The sequence below is a fragment of the Schistocerca cancellata genome, chromosome 3 (genome assembly GCF_023864275.1).
Source record: "Schistocerca cancellata isolate TAMUIC-IGC-003103 chromosome 3, iqSchCanc2.1, whole genome shotgun sequence".
Classification (NCBI taxonomy): Eukaryota; Metazoa; Arthropoda; class Insecta; order Orthoptera; family Acrididae; genus Schistocerca; species Schistocerca cancellata.
This window is the reverse complement of record NC_064628.1, coordinates 541440701-541449310: the sequence shown is the minus strand read 5'-3', so window position 1 is coordinate 541449310 and position 8610 is coordinate 541440701. Positions and strand designations below refer to the sequence as shown.

The window sequence follows — 8610 nt, the reverse complement described above, 5'->3', positions numbered from 1 at the left end:
ACTAGTAAAGGTTTTGTCTTCGCGAGGGTAGAAATGTGCGGATATCAAGATGGTGTGTTTGGCGCTCAGTGATCTGAGGAGAGCGACAGAACAAGCGAAAAACAGAGGACGAGAAAAATCAAGGTTTAATAGTTGACAATGCAAAACTCATGTTGGGCCAGTTAATTATTTTGGTATTCCTTAGGATTTCTAGACAAACATTAAGCGACCGTCTTCAAGTGAGTTAAATATACTATTTGACAAACTATATAGGCTCTAAGTAGAATGACATGACAAGATCATTGCGATGAACAGTTGTACGTAACAGATAATTACGGATTTGCACTACAGGCTTGAGGAAGATTTCTTGGCGCAAAATATACACTAGCCTGTAAAGGAAATTTAGTTACACCGTATACACGAAGGCGAGGCGGTAGGGGTGTAGGTAAAGACATTGTGACCATTGGTACCCCAGTCATGGAGTCAGTTGTTTTTTCTGTGTCTAACAATCTACCCACAAATACGTCATACAATTTACTACTTGATGTTTTCTGTAAGGTCGTATCTGCACCACTAAGTGGACTATGCCTACTACTGTAGGTTACATTCTGCCCCCAACCTTCCGCACTTCAACACTGACCTGCTGTCCAAGGGAACTTAGGCATTAATGTCTTGCTCTTTCCACTTGTAATTACTAACCAGCACAAAGCACACTACTCCACATGGCTACAATTATTAGTCTACAAATGAAGTAAAAACTGACGTAATGTTGTTCCGTACACCGGTCCTCAGTCATCGATAGAAGTATCTCTACTTATTCCCCTAACACCCAGGGTGACAATTACTGAACTTAAATTATTGAACTTAAATTATTGAACTTAAATCAGGTTCAAACGGCTGCGCCGGTCGGAATGGCCAAGCGGTTCTTGGCACTTCAGTCTGAAACCGCGCGACCGGTACGGTCGCAGGTTCGAATCCTGCCTCGGGCATGGATGTGTGTGATGTCCTTAGGTTAGTTAGGTTTAAGTAGCTCTAAGTTCCAGGGGACTGATGACCTCAGCTGTTAAGTCCCATAGTGCTCAGAGCCATTTTCAAACTGCTTCGTGCACACACTTGATTCAACATGTAAACGTCGCTATAGATATTCGAATTTAGGTTATGACATGTTCGATATGCCTGCCATCATTGGCGATGATGTGGCGCAGACGAATAGTGAAAGTCTGCATGATGCGCTGAATTGTCGGAATATCGATGCTGTCGATGACCCCCTTAAAGGCTGTTTTCAGCTCAGCAATGGTTTTGAGGTTATTTCTGTACTCCTTGTCTTTAATACGGCCCCACAAGAAGAACTCGTTTGTGTTCATATCCGGAGAATATGGTGGGCAATTGAGGCCAAATCCAGTGGCATTTGGTACCTCAGAGTCTGAATGCGGGCCCCAAAGTGCTCCTCCAGGACGTCAAACAGCCTCCTGCTTCGTTGGGATCCAGCTCCGTCTTGCATGAACCACATCTTGTCGAAATCATGGTCACTTTGGATCATGAGGATGAAATCTTCTTCCAAAACCTTCACGTACCGTTTGGTAGTCACCGTTCCATAAGGGAATGTCGCACCGATTATTCCATAACTGGACATTGCACTCCACACAGTCACCCGTTGAAGGTGAAGAGACTTCTTGATCGCAAAATGCGGCCCCTCGGTCTCCCAAACGTGCCAGTTTTGTTTATTGACGAACCCATCCAAATGAAAGTAGGCTTCGTCGCTAAACCAAACCATATTCACATCAAACTAATTCCCGTCATGCTCCGCGGCCAACCGTGCAGTTAGAATGTCCTAACGCAAACCGTTCCGAAGTTATGACGATTTTATTTCATATAGTTCAGTAATTGTAACCCTGTATATACTGCGTATCTTTCCTAAGAGTCGTCAGGCGCATTTTCTCTGGCGTTTAGGCAGATATTTGCAATTTAGTTTTCGTAATGTGAAGGGGGTGTGAGCCAAAAAAATAACTGTTCATCACATCTTACATGCGGCGCCCGGAGTCGACGGAAAGCGTTGGTTTGTTTCCCATTACAAGCAAAATGATTTTAAAACAAAATTCAACGTGGCCATTCGATAGAGCTGTCCCAAATTAGTCTAGTGCGGTATTTGTTTTTTAGATATGTATTAACTGGAATAATAAAACATGGAGAACAACCAGCACTCCAGGAGTGAATGGGCAGCGCTGCTATAGGGGGGTAGCAGTCAGCACGGGCCAGGGCCTAAGGAAATGGTAAGTAAAGGCAAATGCTTAAGTTCACCCTTGTATGTATAAATCCCAACTCCGACTTCAATGTTGTTCGAAGTTCTCTTCACCACACTATGTTAGCCGTTCTGACGTCGTCTTGGCGTTAGCTTATGAGGGTAGCACTATTCATAACCATCACAGTCAATATTACTCTCTTGGATTTACTTTTCTTTGTTATACTTCGCCTTTCAATCATCCCCAAGGGCAGAAATTTAAAGGAGAAAGACGGGGAGTTTGATGGTCAAGAAACGTGACCACTTCTGCGATCCCTGTTCCGGAAGATTGTTAGGTTTAGATAATGCGTTAGCTGACTATTAGAATTTCCAGGGGCACCGTCATGATGGAAGAAGATGCATATCCTTGTACCCAAAAACCGCTTCCAGTAATGCTGGAAACACGTTTTTAAGAAAGCCTAGGTAACGTGGCCCTGTACGAAGGTGCTTGAAGACAACAGGCCCAAACAACTTACTGTGAATCACACCTCACATATCCAGAGAAGCGTTCTCGAAAAAGTGTCTCCAGAAAGGCATGTCGGTTTCCGTCGGGGCACCGAAGAGAGTTACAAATGTAACTGATTCCGTCACGAGTGAAAGTGCATTCATCGGTATAAAGTACTAATAATATTTCCCAGCGATTTGCAGCTAGCCAACGAAAAATTCCTATCGTCCGCCTTTTATCTCCTTCTCTGAGGTCTTGAATTCGCAGTAAATGATAAGAATAGAGGCCGTACATAAATGGTTCAAATGGCTCTGAGCACTATGGGACTGAACTGCTGTGGTCATAAGTCCCCTAGAACTTAGAACTACTTAAACCTAACTAACCTAAGGACAGCACACAACACCCAGCCATCACGAGGCAGAGAAAATCCCTGACTCCGCCGGGAATCGAACCCGGGAACCCGGGCGTGGGAAGCGAGAACGCTACCGCACGACCACGAGATGCGGGCGTACATAAATAATGTTCTGTATTTTCTTGTACGTGGAACGCCTATACGTGTAGAATTTCTTCGTGTGATTGTTGAAGTACAACGATATATCAACAGTATAATATCTTCTATTTCATCCACACGCTATTCATTTGCTTGTTTAGACGAAATATCACAACTGGGCATTGCACACTCTTGAATCTGGTGCCCTGTGGTTGGATAGAAAATTATCTACCGTATTCTCTGCAAGTAACATGAGCAGCGTTTCCGTTACAAAATCTGTACAGAGTAACCATAACGGCTTACTCAGTACTTGTAAATGTGTGCTTAAACGATACAATAAAACTGGGCAACAAATCGCAATTACAGATGAAAAACCCAATTATGTAAATTGAATTATAGCTTCTCAACCTGAACTTCAAAACAAAAATGACAGTCGATAAATAAACCTCTAGCAACAGAAGTACCATCAAACGATATAGGAAGTAATCTCCAACTAATAAAAGGATGAGGCATGCTTTACAGAAGTCAAAGATTTTCCAGCAATCACCAAAAAAAAAAATTGACAGTATGTTAAAGTCGTACCATAAACTAACTGAACGAGCTGATGGCTTCTCCCTCACGGGAACAGAAATATTTCATATCAGGCAGCTTATCGAAAGACACGCAGAAAAGCGATTGTAAAATTCTCAAAGGTATCTCAAGACATCTATGTCTTCTGTTATGGACGATGCGAAACTTTGTTGTTGAAACAGAAGAGGTAACATATGCCGTCAAACCATATAAGGAGTTGACTCGATTGCTCGATTTGAGTAACTGGAAAGTGTAAAATAATTCATGGAACATTTTTGTATTCTGCGTAGCATTGACTAAGCTAAGACATCCAGACGGATCTAACTTTGTGACATCTGTAAAGCTGAGAAAGAGTGGACAAGGCAGCTCAGATTATTGAACACTGAGTGATGCAGGTGCAAAGAGAGCAAGTATCTCGAACATGGTGTAAAGGTACGAAGGACTGTGTTGACCAGTCAGAAGACTCAAGCAACTGATATAAAGAATGGAGGAAAACTTTTGTGGCATTAGGACGAAATATGTAAGGCCATGGAACAATAGTTATCAGTTAACAGTCCAGGAGAAAGGTGGAATATTCCATAGAAAAGAGAGATTACCGACAACGGTTTCCTCACATTTTACCAGAATAAGTGACGACGTTAAATATTTTTGGAGGGACTAAAGTGCAAAGTCTGAGTGTTTAGAATCAGCTTTATATTTACGTACAGAAGCTGATAGCGTTTCCACAGCTGCACCAGAGGCCAGTTTTGTTTGAGTTCCGTATCGCAGTCCCTGGGAAGTATCTAATCTGGATTTATTTGTTTCTGGTGTACCCAACTCTTCTTCTGATTGTTTAAGTTCTGTTACATGACGCACGCTTTCACAACAAAAGTTCCCCCATTCTTTCAATTAATTAGTAGGTAAGATAAGTGAATACAATCATGTGCTTTCACTTTCTACTTTAACGAGAAAAAAATGGACACGTTTACTTCCAAATACCTTTTTTGTTGTCGCTATGATACAATATCGGTATCAAATGTTGAAGAAAAAAAAGTAAGGACATCGAGGGTGACACTGTGTTAATACCAGTACATAAGAATTTCACAATACATTTGCACTTAATTTCTGTTTTCACGTCTCTTCAGTAACAGGTTCGAACGCCTGAAACTAAGGAACATCAAAGATTTTTATCGGGGTCTGTATTTTTCCTTTTAATATCAAGCCACTCTGCACCTTGTTGTTTTAGATAATTTTTAGAATCCGAATGAACTTCTCGTGTCAGTAGTTAACTGTTCACTGGAAACTTGAAGACTGACCCTGTGATTTTTACAGCGTTACATTTTCGGATGGTGTCGCATAGTAAGCAAGTGAGCAAGCGATAGCGAAACCAAGAATCTTGAGAAAAATTTTCATATTCTTAAATGTAGTGCCATTTTCACTGTGTCTTTCTAATACATTTACCCGCCGTTTGCTTTAGGAAATTTAGCGTTGATTTTTTCGTTATTCCCAAATATCTTCTCACTCCATTGCTTTTATGACACTCGATGAGAATGTTGCAGGATGCCGGAAACGCATTTGTAACATAATAAGTTGTTGAAGTACTTACAGAGGTATTTTAACGAATGAGATCCCGCAAAATATTTTATAAATTTTCGTTAAAAAGACGAACTACAACCGACCGTGAGCTTATAAGATTTACAGACAAATGAGACAGGCCGCAAAGCATGTCACCTTACGATATCGTTGTAACAGTTCAGAAAATACTTCATCAAACTGACTATTTTTAATCGAATTCTCTTATTACGTAGATTTTTCTGTCCATACTTTTCACTACAACATACTGTCGGGTATGTTGGTAGAAACGTTTATTATTTTGCTTAGCCCTATTTCCATAGATAAAGAACTAATTTTCCGCCTGCATTAAAACGGATTATTTCGGTAGTTATATCTGCAGTATGTTTACGTCCGGTTTGGCATAAGCCAGTACGACATACACTTGGAATGCGAAAAACCAGTACACGAACGAAAGGATTGTTCGGTTGTCAATGGAAAGATGCATGTTAATGGGACGAAAAGGAAAACAAATGGACCAGGGAACAGGTTAGACTTCATCATAACGGCAATGAAAACTAAATAGAGTTGGTTGGGACATGTAGTCAGGCGATGATCAATATACCAAAGTCCTTTGCTCGGTTCCAGGGGATAACAATTGACAACGATGACGACACAGTGGAGGGTGTAGATGGCATAAGAAAACATGTAGGTACAACATAAATGAGTATTACGGAAGAAAGTAACATATTGGAAAATTGAGTTAACAATCTATGCCGTCGTGTTTTCGTCAAAAGGAGGCTTCGAGAAGATTCAGCTAGTATTTTGTCAATTGAAGTGTAAATATTTTTAGACGTTACCGTTAAGTGAAATTTATGCCATAAGCACATGATGAAATACGTCATTTGGAAATACGGGACCACGTAATCGTCACTTTTTATTACCAAAAATAACAGAGGATTAGTCATGAAATGAAATTGTGTTCTCCGCTACAGATTTATTATTTTGTGCTAGCCAAAAATATTGCTTTATCCTCTTTTATGTGCTCAAACGAGCCAGTATATTTCGCCAGTGATGCTTGCATGACTTCAAGAAAGCAGACAGAAATATATTAATGGAAAGTCTATTTGTTAACTGTGCTTGATATATCTTCTCGCTAGAGAGTCTTAAAAGTACCTGATTCATGACATGCATTTGTTTATGTAGATTAAATATTCAGAAACAGGTTCTGAAAACAACCAGACTGTTAGCTTTTTATGGACTTGTGGAAAAATCATCTCCCAACCTACTGGCAAAACAAAAAGTCGTATCACTTGGTTGGTGAGGAGAGTGAGAGGAGGCCGACAGACCTGAATAAAATCTTTAGTTTCCAGAAACGTTAAATAATAAATAAAATTAACCACGATCAGATGAGAAAAAGCGCAGCACGTGGAAAAAAATGTAATAATACTAGCCAACGATCACAGCTCAGTGGTTGAAAGACAGTGGTTCTAAATAGTCCCATCCGAGAGGAAAAAATTAAACCATAGTACAGTTCTACAGGAGAAATTAAAAACAGTGTTTCTGTCTTTTTAACAAAGTATTAGAAAACATTTCTGCCTGTGGTGTTACATTACGCGTTACAAATACTCAGTACTGCACGACAAGCTTTGAGTCTCAAAAGAGAATATTCAGGCGACCCTAAGCGACAACGAAATTAATCAAATATCTGTTTATTCAACTAAACATATTTTGTCTCACTGTTTATACAATAAATAAAAAATATCTTTACGATATAACACGCAGCTATCCTCCATTGAAAAGCTGAAGTAATCCATCCAACATTAGTGACATCGCTTGCGTCGTAGCCAGAAGCGCAAAGAGTACTGCCGCACCTACTTTCTCTTGATTGATTAAGCTGCGTTTCGATCGATGCGTAATCCTCCAACAGCGTCGTGATTAGCGGCTCGCGCCACGATAACAGCGTGTGTAAACTAAGTGACGAAGATAAATCAAACTGGAGAGACTTTCTGGGATCTCGTGCAAATAGATGGCTGTCACTTGTGAACCGAAGACAAATACTGTAAGTAATAAACACACGGTGTCCAGATTTCGGACGCTGTCTGGGACCTGCAAAAACTGACTTAAGCCTTTGGGGGTAGTATCTGAAATCACAGGTTTTTAAATCAGATTTATTATCCGTCTTGATTACATTTTTTATTTTATTTGTAAATGACTGCTGTTGCTTCCACATCAGCCATGCCCAGACCTTATTGAATCGATTACAAGGGTAACCCTCCCTAGCACCAGCAAAATTTACATGCTACGTGACATAAGGGTGTTTGACTTCGTAATCCGTTGCACCTAATCCGTCTTCTTTCGCTAATGTTTGAATATAAAATCCTGTGTTAAAAAAGTTGTATACTCTTTGTAGTGGCCTAATGAAAGAGCAAAAAAAAAATAATAATAATAAAATAAAATAAAATAAAAAATGTGGAAGTGCAGAAGAAAAGATGAAGAGAGATGGCGAAGTAGGAGACAGAACAGTCAGAAGAAGAGGAAGGAATAAAAGAACAAGAACAAGAAGAAAGTAGAAGAGAGGGAACGACTACAACGAATTAATATGCGAATGCGGCAGAGATGTACGAGGACTATTAGGATAGTAAGGTCCGATCGGCCGCGAAATGGAACCCACAGTGCAAATCAGAAATGTTTTATTTGAAACATTTAACTACACTTTCCAGCTACATATTAAGTAGTCGACGTTCAATTTAGACATTTGTCGTTGCGTGGTACCAACTTCCCAATAATCATATATACGAAGACAGTAACTTGTTCTCGAAAGAACAGTTACTGTTGACGACGGTGCAGCTTTTCCCTGGAATAAATGATGACTAACTGAAAACCTCAGCTGCTGACAGGTGTTGTTGATATACCTCGATGTGGACAGCTGAAAATGCGTACCCCGACCGGGACTCGAACCCGGGATCTTCTGCTTACATGGCAGACGCTCTATCCACCTGAGCCACCGAGGACACAGATGAATAGCGCGGCTGCAGGGACTTATCCCTTGCACTCTCCCCGTGAGACTCACATTCCCAACTGTCCACAATTCTACATATGTATTGTACCTTATGCAGTATTATCTTAATTGTCATTCGGAAAGAAACCCATGACAGTTACATTATATGGGCTACATGAAATCAGGTGAAACCCATCAGCAGATCTTGACACTTGGAGAGCGACACTATCTTCTAGGCATCTTTATGTGCTCATTGTGCACTCTGAACTGAAAAGTCCGTCGTGAGGCGATAGACGGGCATACTGGAGACATTGCAC

General features: G+C 40.5%; 1 non-coding gene across 1 annotated transcript; it reads right to left on the bottom strand.

Moving 5' to 3' along the window:
- Positions 1–8232: 8232 nt before the first annotated feature.
- On the bottom strand, positions 8233–8306 carry Trnat-ugu (transfer RNA threonine (anticodon UGU)). The gene has a single exon. It is a non-coding gene; the product is annotated as a tRNA-Thr (tRNA).
- Between the last annotated feature and the right edge of the window lie 304 nt (positions 8307–8610).